Raw genomic sequence first — 10,496 nt, forward strand, 5'->3', positions numbered from 1 at the left:
TGGGCAAGAAGTGTTCTGTGAGAGGAAGACTTTCATTGGTTATGGTGAACCTAAAGTTATGTGGTTGCACATAAAAATTTCTCCACATATATTACCTTAGCCTCTATTTTCAGACATCCAAGTGTTACCTAATTAGGACATATTTATGAGGATAACTGCTGTGATAAATGGACAGTTTAAACATGAGTCACACAAACAAATTCCCATGGCATTATTTCAGAGGAGTCAGCTCAATATTTCTAACATCATCTTCTCAAGCTAACTAGGTGAATGATAAATGCAACCTACTAATGATATGTATTGATATGTCTTCCAATACACATATATAGATATTATATAGATGACCATATATTATAAACAAATACATTTAAAATTACAATAAGATGCTACTAAGAAATAATACATAACAATATAAAATATTTTATGNTTGCTTTGCATAATTCAATAACTACTATTTTGCATTAGCAACACACTCAGATATATACTCATTGGTAAATACACAAGATCCTCATGATCTTTCACTTCATAACATAAAATTAAAAATATGATATAAGAATTTTAATATTTGTTTATTCTTTTCTTGATATAGTAAACAATTATTATTGTTACTACTTCTAATTTTAAAGCTATTTCTCTCATACTAATACACAGTAATAAAGTATTTTATTTCAAAATAAATTACTATTTGTTGCTAGTTAGGCAGGTTAGAGGCTAATAAAGTGTGTGTTTGAATTCTCAAATCTGACCCAACAATGCTAAATAAATACTTTATTAATAACACAAATCATATCTTGCTTTCCTATAGAATCTGGAATCTTATTGCAAATAATATTAGTAGTGCTTAATTTAGAAACAATTTTTAAAAAGTATTTTTAATATTTAAATAAAATAGAAAATATTTTCCTAGTTCTGGATATAAATATTTATTTTTCCTTAGGTTTTTATCTTCATGGTTTGAAAAGCCAAACTATATTAAACTATACTAATATACAAAGTCATATTACTGTGATTTAAACATTCCATCATGGCCCACTATAAGGCAAGTTTCAGAAATGCCAATCTTTAAACAATCTGTCATTTTTAAACCCTCAAAAGTGTTATGGCTCAGAGGAGGGAGTATGCCACTCATACAACAGCATGTAAGGGTACATGTCTCCCTTTGAAATTCCAATTCAAGGAAGATGTGAAAAAATCTTCAAACACAGCAGAAATTGTGAATTAATAATATATGCAATTAAATCTCTTTCTGTGGAATAAACTGTGCCTATGCTTTAGGAAAACAAGATGTCAGCATTGTGAAGGTCAAAGTTTCTTGGCATCAAATAGATCAACTGCTGAATTGTTTATATTCATGTTAGAAAAATGTCTTGCTGTAAAAATGTTCTTGTAATCGGCAGAATCTGACACCGGAAATAACATTTTCTATTTAATTAAATGTTGTGGAGGCATTTATAGATAGACACAAATAGATAGCAGTATTCTTGTACTGCATCTACAATGACCTTCGTTCTCCTTTGTAATAGTTCTTCTGCAACTGAAATATTTGGCAGAGAAGGATATTTGTTAATAGATGCATTCCTTAAAATTGTAGCTTGGCTTTGAACTCCATAGTCCAACTGTCAACTACATTCAGAGGGTCTAATTTGGTCCTATGCTTGTTCCTTCCCTGTCTGGCTAGAGTGGTGAACTCCCATTAGCTCAGGTAAACTGTTTCAGCAGGTATCCCTATTCTGATCTTACCTCTTTGTTCATATTCTCATTCCTCTCACTCTTCAGCTGGACTTTGGAGGCTCAGCACAGTGCTCCACTTCAGGTCTCTGCCTCTATTTCCATTAGTAGCTAAATGAAGGTTATATGGCAATATTCACCAATCTATACCAGCTAAGATCCTAAGCAACAGAGGAGATGGTGCTTGGTCTTGCCCTGTAGTCAGACTGATGAATATCTTAAGTGTCACCATAGAACCTTCATCCAGCAACTGATGAAAACAGAGGCAGAGAATCACATCAGAGTACTGGACTAAGTCCAGTCTAACAGTGGGAGGTATGAGGATATGAGCAAAGAGGCCAAGACCATGACGGGTAGACCACTGAAACAAGCCTACCCGAGCTAATGGGAGCTCACCAATACCAGCCAGACTGGGAAGGAACAAGCATAGGACCAAACTATGCCCTCTGAATGTGATTGACAGTTGCCTGGCTGAGGCAATCTGATGGGGAACACTGGCAGTGGCACCAGGATTTATCCCTACTGCTTGTACTAGCATTTTGGGAACCTGTTCTCTTTGGAAAAATACCTTGATCAACCTGGATATAATAGGGAGGGCCCTGGACCTTCCCCAAACAAGGTGCCTTACCTCTCTGAGGAGTAGATGGAAGGTGTGTTGGGGGTGGGGTAAGTGGAGAGAATGGGAGGAGAGGAGAGAGTGGGAACTTGGATTTGTATGTATAATGAAAAAAGATAGTTTAACTGTTTTCTTTTTTGAAGAAAAAATAAAGACAATCTTTTTTATTATTTATTTATTTATTAAAGATTTCTGTCTCTTCCCCCGCCACCGCTTCCCATATCCCTCCCCTAATCAACTCCCCCTCTCTCATCAGCCCAAAGAGCAGACCTGGTTCCCTGCCCTGTGGGGAGTCCAAGGACCTCCCACCTCCTTCCAGGTCTAGTAAGGTGAGCATCCAAACTGCCTAGGCTCCCACAAAGCCAGTACGTGCAGTAAGATCAAAACCCAGTGTCATTGTTCTTGACTTCTCAGCAGTCCTCATTGTCCACAATGTTCAATGAGTCCGGTTTTATCCCATGCTTTTTCAGACTCAGTCCAGCTGGCCTTGGTGAGTTCCCGAAAGAACATCCCCATTGTCTCAGTGTGTGGGTGCACTCCTCATGGCCCTGAGTCCCTTGCTCGTGCTCTCTCTCCTTTTGCTCCTGATTTGGATCCAAGAGATGCCCTATCATACACTAAAAGTATATGCCCAACTATGTTCATAGCAGCATTGCTTGTAATAGCCAGAACCTGGAAACAACTTAGATGCCCTTCAATGGAAGAATGGATGAAGAAAGTATGGAATATATACATAATTGAGTAATACTCAGCAGTAAAAACAATGACTTCTTGAATTTTGCATGCAAATGGACAAAAATAGAAAACACTGTCCTGAGTGAGGTAAGCCAGACCCCAAAAGAGGAACATGTGATGTACTCACTCATATTTGGTTTCTAGCCATAAATAAAGGACATTGAGCCTATAATTCGTGATCCTAGAGAAGCTAAACAAGAAAGTGAACCAAAAGAAAAACATATAGACATCCTCCTGAATATTAACCTTCATCAGGCGATGAAAGGAGACAGAGACAGAGTCCCACATTGGAGCACCAGACTACAACCCTAAAGACAATCTCTTAAAAAATAAAACAAAAAAAGAGATATTCATAAATCTGACTATAGGTTAGGCCAGTTAGGACACCCTCTCTTCTATTGCTTAGGGTCTTAGCTGGGGTCATCCGTGTGGGTTCCTGGTAATTTCTCTAATGCCAGGTTTCTTTATATACCCATAATGGCTCCCTCAATCAAAATATCTATTTTCTTCCTCCATCTCAACTATCTTGTTCCCTCAAGTTCTCCTCCCCCTCCCAGTCACCCTTCATCTTCCTGTTCTGCCCTCTCTTCTCCCCCTGTCCCTATGCTCCCAATTTTCTTAGGCAAAATTGTCTGTTTCCTCTTTCCAGGTGGATCTATATATGTTTTTCTTAGTTTTTTTTTTTCACCTTGTTACTTAGCATCTCTAGGGGCATGGACTATAGGCTCATTCTCCTTTGATTTACAACTAGTATCCAGAAGACTCTGATATTAATCCACATACCTATGAATACATGATTTTTGACAAAGAAGCTAAAATTATGCAATGGAAAAAAGAAAGCATCTTCAATAAATGTTGCTGGCATAATTGGATGTCAATATATAGATGAATGCAAATAGATCCATATCTATCCCCATGCATAAAACTCAAGTCCAAATGGTTTAAATACTTCAATATAAATCCAACCGTACTGAACCTGATAGAAGAGAAAGTAGGAATTAGCCTTCAAAGCATGGCCACAAGAAACCACTTTCTAAATATAACACTAGTAGCATAGACAATGAGATCAATAATAAATAAATGGGACCTCCTGAAACTGAGAAGCTTCTATAAAGCAAAGGACACAGTCAATAAGAAAAAAAAAATGCAGCCTACTGAATGGGAAAAGATCTTCACCAATCCCACAACAGACAGAGAACAAATCTCCAAAATACATAAAGAACTCAAGAAATCATACATCAAAATTTCAAATATTCAATTTAAAAAATGGGATACAGAACTAAACAGAATTTTCAACAGAAAAAAATCTCAAAAACTTAAGCAATGCTCAACATCCTTAACCATCAGGGAAATGCAAATCAAAACAATTCTGAGGTACCATCTGGATTAAATCTTATTCTTGCCTCAGTTTCAGGTCTATGAGCTTCCAACTTCCTACCTTCCCCTTCTTAACTGTTCTTTTATTTACCAACTCTGTGTTGAGTAGACAAAAAGGTAGCATTTGGATGATGGGAAGGCCTCTCTGACCATCCCTCCAGCTTCCAAACTTTCCACCCTTCAGTTCTGCTTGATGTTTATTCATAGCAACTGAGACGTTTTTATTTGCACAGCATTTCTTATTTTTATTTTTTGTCATTTTCTTTCATTCAATCCAAGCTTTTCTGTTAGCTTTGTTGACCTTCAACTTTACAGTCTCAAATAATGTTTTAGTTCTTTTTCTATGGCTATGACAAGCAATATGACAAAAGAGACTTATAAAAGAAAGCGTTGAATTTGGGACTTTTGGTTCTAGAAGACAATAGAGTCCATGAGCATCACAAAAGGAAGCACAGCAGTGTGAAGACAGGCATGGCACAGGAACAGTAGCTGGGGACTACATCATCATCCACAAACAGGAGGCAGAGAGAGGGGTAACTGGAATGGCAAGGTCTTTGAAACCTCCAAACCTACTCAGGGACCCACCTCCTCCAGCAAAGTCACACCTCTTGATCCTTCCCAACCAGTTTTACCAAGTAGGAACCAATATTCAAATAAGTGAGCCTGTGGGGTCCATTCTCATTCAAATCCACCACAAATAATGTGAGGCATTTATTACAACTACTAAACATTTTTTTTAAAAAAAAATCATGGTTATTTTGGAATAAATGTTATCGAGAAAGGAAACTGAGATTGCATAGATATTTATCATAGAGATAGATGATACAACAATATAAAGTGTCCTCCCAAACATTAAATATTTATACAGAGTAGTCTTTTCTTTTTCTCCTTTAGAATGAAACATGCAGACCCTTTTCCAAAATTTTCTCTTGTATGTGTTATTTTGACTTAAATATATGGACTTTGCAGGAAGGAATTTACATTCTCTTTAGTTTCTCCAAAGATATTTATCAAAGGTCCCCCAAATCCTGCTTCCTGCCATGGAGAAAGTTAAGATATAGATAAAGTGTGTGAGAAGATGTATGTAAATTACAGAAGATTCAGAATCCAGCCATCAGAATATTTCCTGGTCACAAATTAATAAGAAACTTTGTCACCTCAGAACATACCTTTTTTTTTAGTACCTGATTTGACAGAATTTCTTGGTGGGAAAATAATCTTGACAGGGATCATAGGGGGACCACTTGGGAAATTTTCAAGACAAAATCTTATGAACTTCTAGTTACTCAGTTCATTGTTTTCATGGGAAATAAAGAATGATTCAGATGTTAATAAATATCTAAAATAAAAATCTTATCTGTGAGAATTCAGAAAATAAGAAACATTATAAATGTGAAGTTTTCTAATTTTTGAAAACTGGGTTTATGGCATCAAGAAGCACACATACAAACACACACACACACACACACACCTTAGCCAATCACACCGATAAAGATTTTTTGTATGAATATATTTATAAGCATTTTCTAGAGCATTTGTCATAACTATGTTCTTTTGGTCCTGTTTTTTTGTAAATTGAACTTAGTCTGGTCCTTGGAGAACTGACTGTGCAGTTGTTTGCATTGCTTCAGCCCCTGTAGAGTTGCTTGTACAGAATTGCATTTGGATATATGCCTTCAGCCTTTTCTGAGGGGTGGTACACAGAACAGCTACAGGAAGCGCACTATCATATGCAGCCGTAAAAATCATATCAAGCATCTGCCCAATGCATTCTTCTGAGATCTCCCAGAAGAAATTTCTTTCAATGTCCTACAACAGGAAAAAAAAAAAAAAACCTAAGTTTCTTTGGGGCAAATGATTTGTATTTGTCTTATCGTTGCTATGAACTGGATGATGAGTGGATTTCTTTTCTGCTTTGTCCTATGGAGCTCTACTAGCCAGGAATTAAGAAATAGCAGAAAATAGAATATAATCTGTATTTTCCAAGGAAAAGGGATTGTAATTTCAAGAATTCAAGTTTTTTTCCAAGCATTTTGAAAGCTTTTATTTAAAGAAGCAAATGTTAAAAAGAATAAGAGACTGATTCAATATATAAGACAAAAAGATAGGGCTTTAGTTTTAAATTGCCATTAAGTGTAAGGAGAGGTACAATAATATACTGAAAATATAAAGGTGCCAAACAAGTTTCTAGCTATGAAACACACTGAAAACCAAAATCAACTCTATTTTCAAATTGAGTTTATCTTCTTGTAAGCATGATGATAAAATAAATAAGCTAGTAGTATGATATAGGCAGAGAGAAGTTCACAGCTCTCTCTTTCTCTCTCTTATACCAGCTATGAATGTTAGTTTACATGAGATACCTGGAAACCATCTTTGAATATATGATATTATAACTTTGACCTTTTACTTGAATGAAGAATAAGTGTAGACTTGAAACATCAAAAGAAAGATCATTAAACACAAAGGAACAACAGATAGAAATCTTGAGACAAAGTGGGATTAATATCATGAAACAATGGAATCAAAATAGCTGAGAATCAGAGGAAAATATAGACAGAATCTGAAGGTGAGCCAGGTAATCTAGGTTTTGGAAAACAAAGGAATGCAGTTGGTATTTTTTTATGCTATTATTTCTGTTTTTTTATTATTTTTTTTTAAATTTTATTTATTTTTTCCACCTCCTCCCTGTTTCCCATTTCCGTCCCCCTCCTTGCACACATTGCCCCTTCCCCTACTTCCCTACCCCTCTCCCCCTCCCCCCACTCCATTCCCCCTCCCTCTCCAGAATGAAGAGCAGTCCAGATTCCCTGCCCTGCAGGAAGTCCAAGGTCCTCCCACTTCTATCCAGGACCAGGAAGGTGAGCATCTGAACAGGCTAGGCTCCCACAAAGCCAGTTCATGTATTAGGATAGAAACCTAGTGCCATTGTCCTTGGCTTCTCATCAGCCTTCATTGGCCACCACGTTCAGAAAGTCTGGTTTCATCCAAGTTTAACATATTGCCTGAAATCTGTCTGAGTGTTATGCAGGTTGCCACTATAGATCTCTACCTGAAGAAACAAGAGTATCCTCAAAGTCAGTGGACAAGTTATGTCTACACAACATCAATCTTGTTACCATAAACTATAGCTTCTGCTATGAGACAGCCTTCCCAAATCATGTGCCCACTTCCCCATTGCAGAGTAATCTGACAATATAGGAAAAGAATCATGAGAAATAATTTTTTAAGTCCCCCTCGGAATACGTAGAAGAACTTACAAAAGTTGTTGTTAAGAGAAAATTGATCAAGAAAGTTAATGACAATCGAACACCTAATTTATTTTGTTCACTTCTTACACAAAACAAAATCACAAGATCAAATTATAACCAGCTTGTACTTGAACTGTATATAGTTGCTGCTACAGTTTTATAGCTGAATTCTACTTACTTTGAAATTTGATCTGTGTGTTCCAGTGTTCTATTACTGTGACAAAATGAATCAACCAACACCTGGAAAGAAAAAAAGACATTTTGATTCATGGTTACCTTTCTTTTGCTTAAGTGGCAAAGTAGTCCATTACGATAAAGACATGTGATAGAGACTGTCTGCCCAGAGCCCCCTGTTAGGTCAGACCCCCACACAGGGCCGCTTTCCCTGCGTGATGTCTTGCAACACCTCTCATCAGAGGCCTCCAAAGGCAAAGCCTCCCCCCAAGAGGAGGAAGAAGAGATACCTGCGTCATGACAAGCCCCCCTACACCTACTTGACCATGATCGCTCTGGTAATTCAGGCAGCACCTTTCCGCAGGCTGAAGTTGGCCAAGATCATCTGTCAGGTCCAGGCAATGTTCCCCTTCTTCAGGGACGACTACAAAGGCTGGAAGGACTCCACCCGCCACAACCTTTCCTCTAATCGGTGCTTCCGGAAGGTGCCCAAGGACCCTGCAAAGCCCCAGGCCAAGGGCAACTTCTGGGAGGTGGATGTGAGCCTGATCCCAGCAGAGACGCTGCACCTTCAGAACACTGCCCTGTGCTGGCAATGGCAGACCCAGGGCACACGCAGAGCTTTCGTCAAGGACCTGAGCCCCTACGTGCTCCACGGCAGGCCTTACTCGTCGCTCAGTCCCCCACCACCATCCACGGATGGTTTCAGCATCCAGACCCTGCCAGCGGACTGCCAGGAAAGGATCAACATGGCCCCAGCAGCCTGCGCTAGCTGGACAGAGTAGTTCAGCTCAGGCAGGTACCAGTTCCAAGAGGGAAGAAGAGATGTGTACTTCACCCCATAACTCCACTGAGAAGCCTCTGTGGCCCCTCTGCTCCCTTCCTGGGCCCACAAGAATAAAGGGGGAAACTTCCCAAGGGCCTTCTCTTTCCCCAGAGCAAGGCACCTGGCCAGGCCACTTACTTCAGGGTTCCCAAGATCCCATAGGAATGTCCAGCAGGGGGTGCAGAGCTTTCCTGTGGGGACAGCTACCCACTTCTTACTTGCCCATCTACACTCCCAATGTAGTAGTGCCCTTGGCCAAACTACCTCCCACCTGTTGTCCCTAGTGCCCGTCTTCAAACAGTCCAGCCTACTGAAGTGTAGGTACTGAATCCCAAGGATCCCCGGACCTGCTCTGTGATCTAGATTCCCTCTTCCAGGGAGTACCACCCAACAAGAGCATCTATGATGTGTGGGCCAGCCATCCTTGGCACCTGGCTGCTCCTGCCCCCAGCTGGCTGAATAGTTCAAGGCAGTCAGGGGCTGCTTCTCCTTTTTACCCATGGGTACCATTTTGATGGAGACCAGAGCTAGGAGCATGTCCAAAGCAATAGCTTTAAAACACCAGGCACGGCGTTGCTGAAAACGCACAACTTTAATTGGGCTACTACAGAAAGGGTTTTGCCTCTGCTAGACATGACAGGTTGAGCCAATCACTCTCCCACACACAGGGACGGGATCTGGAAAAGTAGCGCTCAGCCTAGAGTGGGGCATCTTCCCTTTATCCCACTCTGTCATGCCATCCATCTAGCCATCTTTCTGTCACCGTGCCTTCTTGGCTCCAGGCTAGGGGAGGGCTAGCCAAAAGTGGGTCGATTCTGAAGTCTTCTCGCCACCCCTCAGCTGCCTGGGTAGGAGGTAACACCTTTTGGGTAGAGGGTTAGGAAATGAAATCTGGACTGTACATGACTTGGGGTGGTGGAAGTAGGTGAGAGATTAACAGTAAAGGAATTTACAAGGCTTTAAAAAAAAAGACATGTGATAAGGAAAATCTGCTCATTTTTATGGTATTTGGGGTGAGGGCAGGAGAAGAAGTAATGAGATGGATTTGGGGCGGACATCTTTTAGTATAGACCCTCAGTGACCAAATTTCTTCTTATTTCCCACTTCCTAAAGGCTCCATCACCTCCTACTGGCACCACTGGTGGAGAAACAAGCCACCTTTTAAGTACATGGGATTCGGCTGATATTCCGTAGGATTTCCCTTTACTCCATCTTAATTTCCTCATATTTTTTAACTGTCTATAATTGCTTCCACAATATGCCCAAATTTATTCATTTATTTGGAGAGAGTGCTGTGACTGCATATGTGTACTAATACCTATGACTCATCTCCGTTCTTTGGAAAGTTAAATACCAGAGAAACATTTCATGTTGTCCACAGAGAATGAACTCCAGAGTCTCCAGCTGATAGTCACAAGCACGCGCTCAAGTCTCTTATAGAAAATAGCATGGTATCAACAAATTATCTACATATTTTCTGCTATGCATTTTAAATCATCTTTAGATTGCTTCTAACAATTTGTACAATGTGAATGCTATACAAATAATTTTTAATTTTGTATTGTTTGGGGAGTAATGACAAAGTCTATGCATTCAATGATTATTTCTTTTCTTTTGCTTTTACAGTGTTGAGAATTAAATCTACTGTCCCATGCACACTAGGCAACCGCTCTAGCAGTGAGCTATATTCCTTGCCAGCAGACATACATCTAAAAAGGTTTTGATGTGTAGTTTGTTGAAACTTCAGATTCAGAGCCTGTGGGTATTGAAAGCCAACTACATGAATAGA

General features: G+C 39.4%; 1 pseudogene; it reads left to right on the plus strand.

Annotated features, from left to right (window-relative positions):
* Positions 1–8,099: 8,099 nt before the first annotated feature.
* On the plus strand, positions 8,100–9,222 carry LOC126498988 (forkhead box protein H1-like; annotated as a pseudogene).
* The last annotated feature ends 1,274 nt before the right edge of the window (positions 9,223–10,496 follow it).

The sequence above is a fragment of the Alexandromys fortis genome, unplaced genomic scaffold (genome assembly GCF_014885135.2).
Source record: "Alexandromys fortis isolate MF-2015 unplaced genomic scaffold, M_Fortis_MF-2015_v1.1 scaffold_14, whole genome shotgun sequence".
NCBI lineage: Eukaryota > Metazoa > Chordata > Mammalia > Rodentia > Cricetidae > Alexandromys > Alexandromys fortis.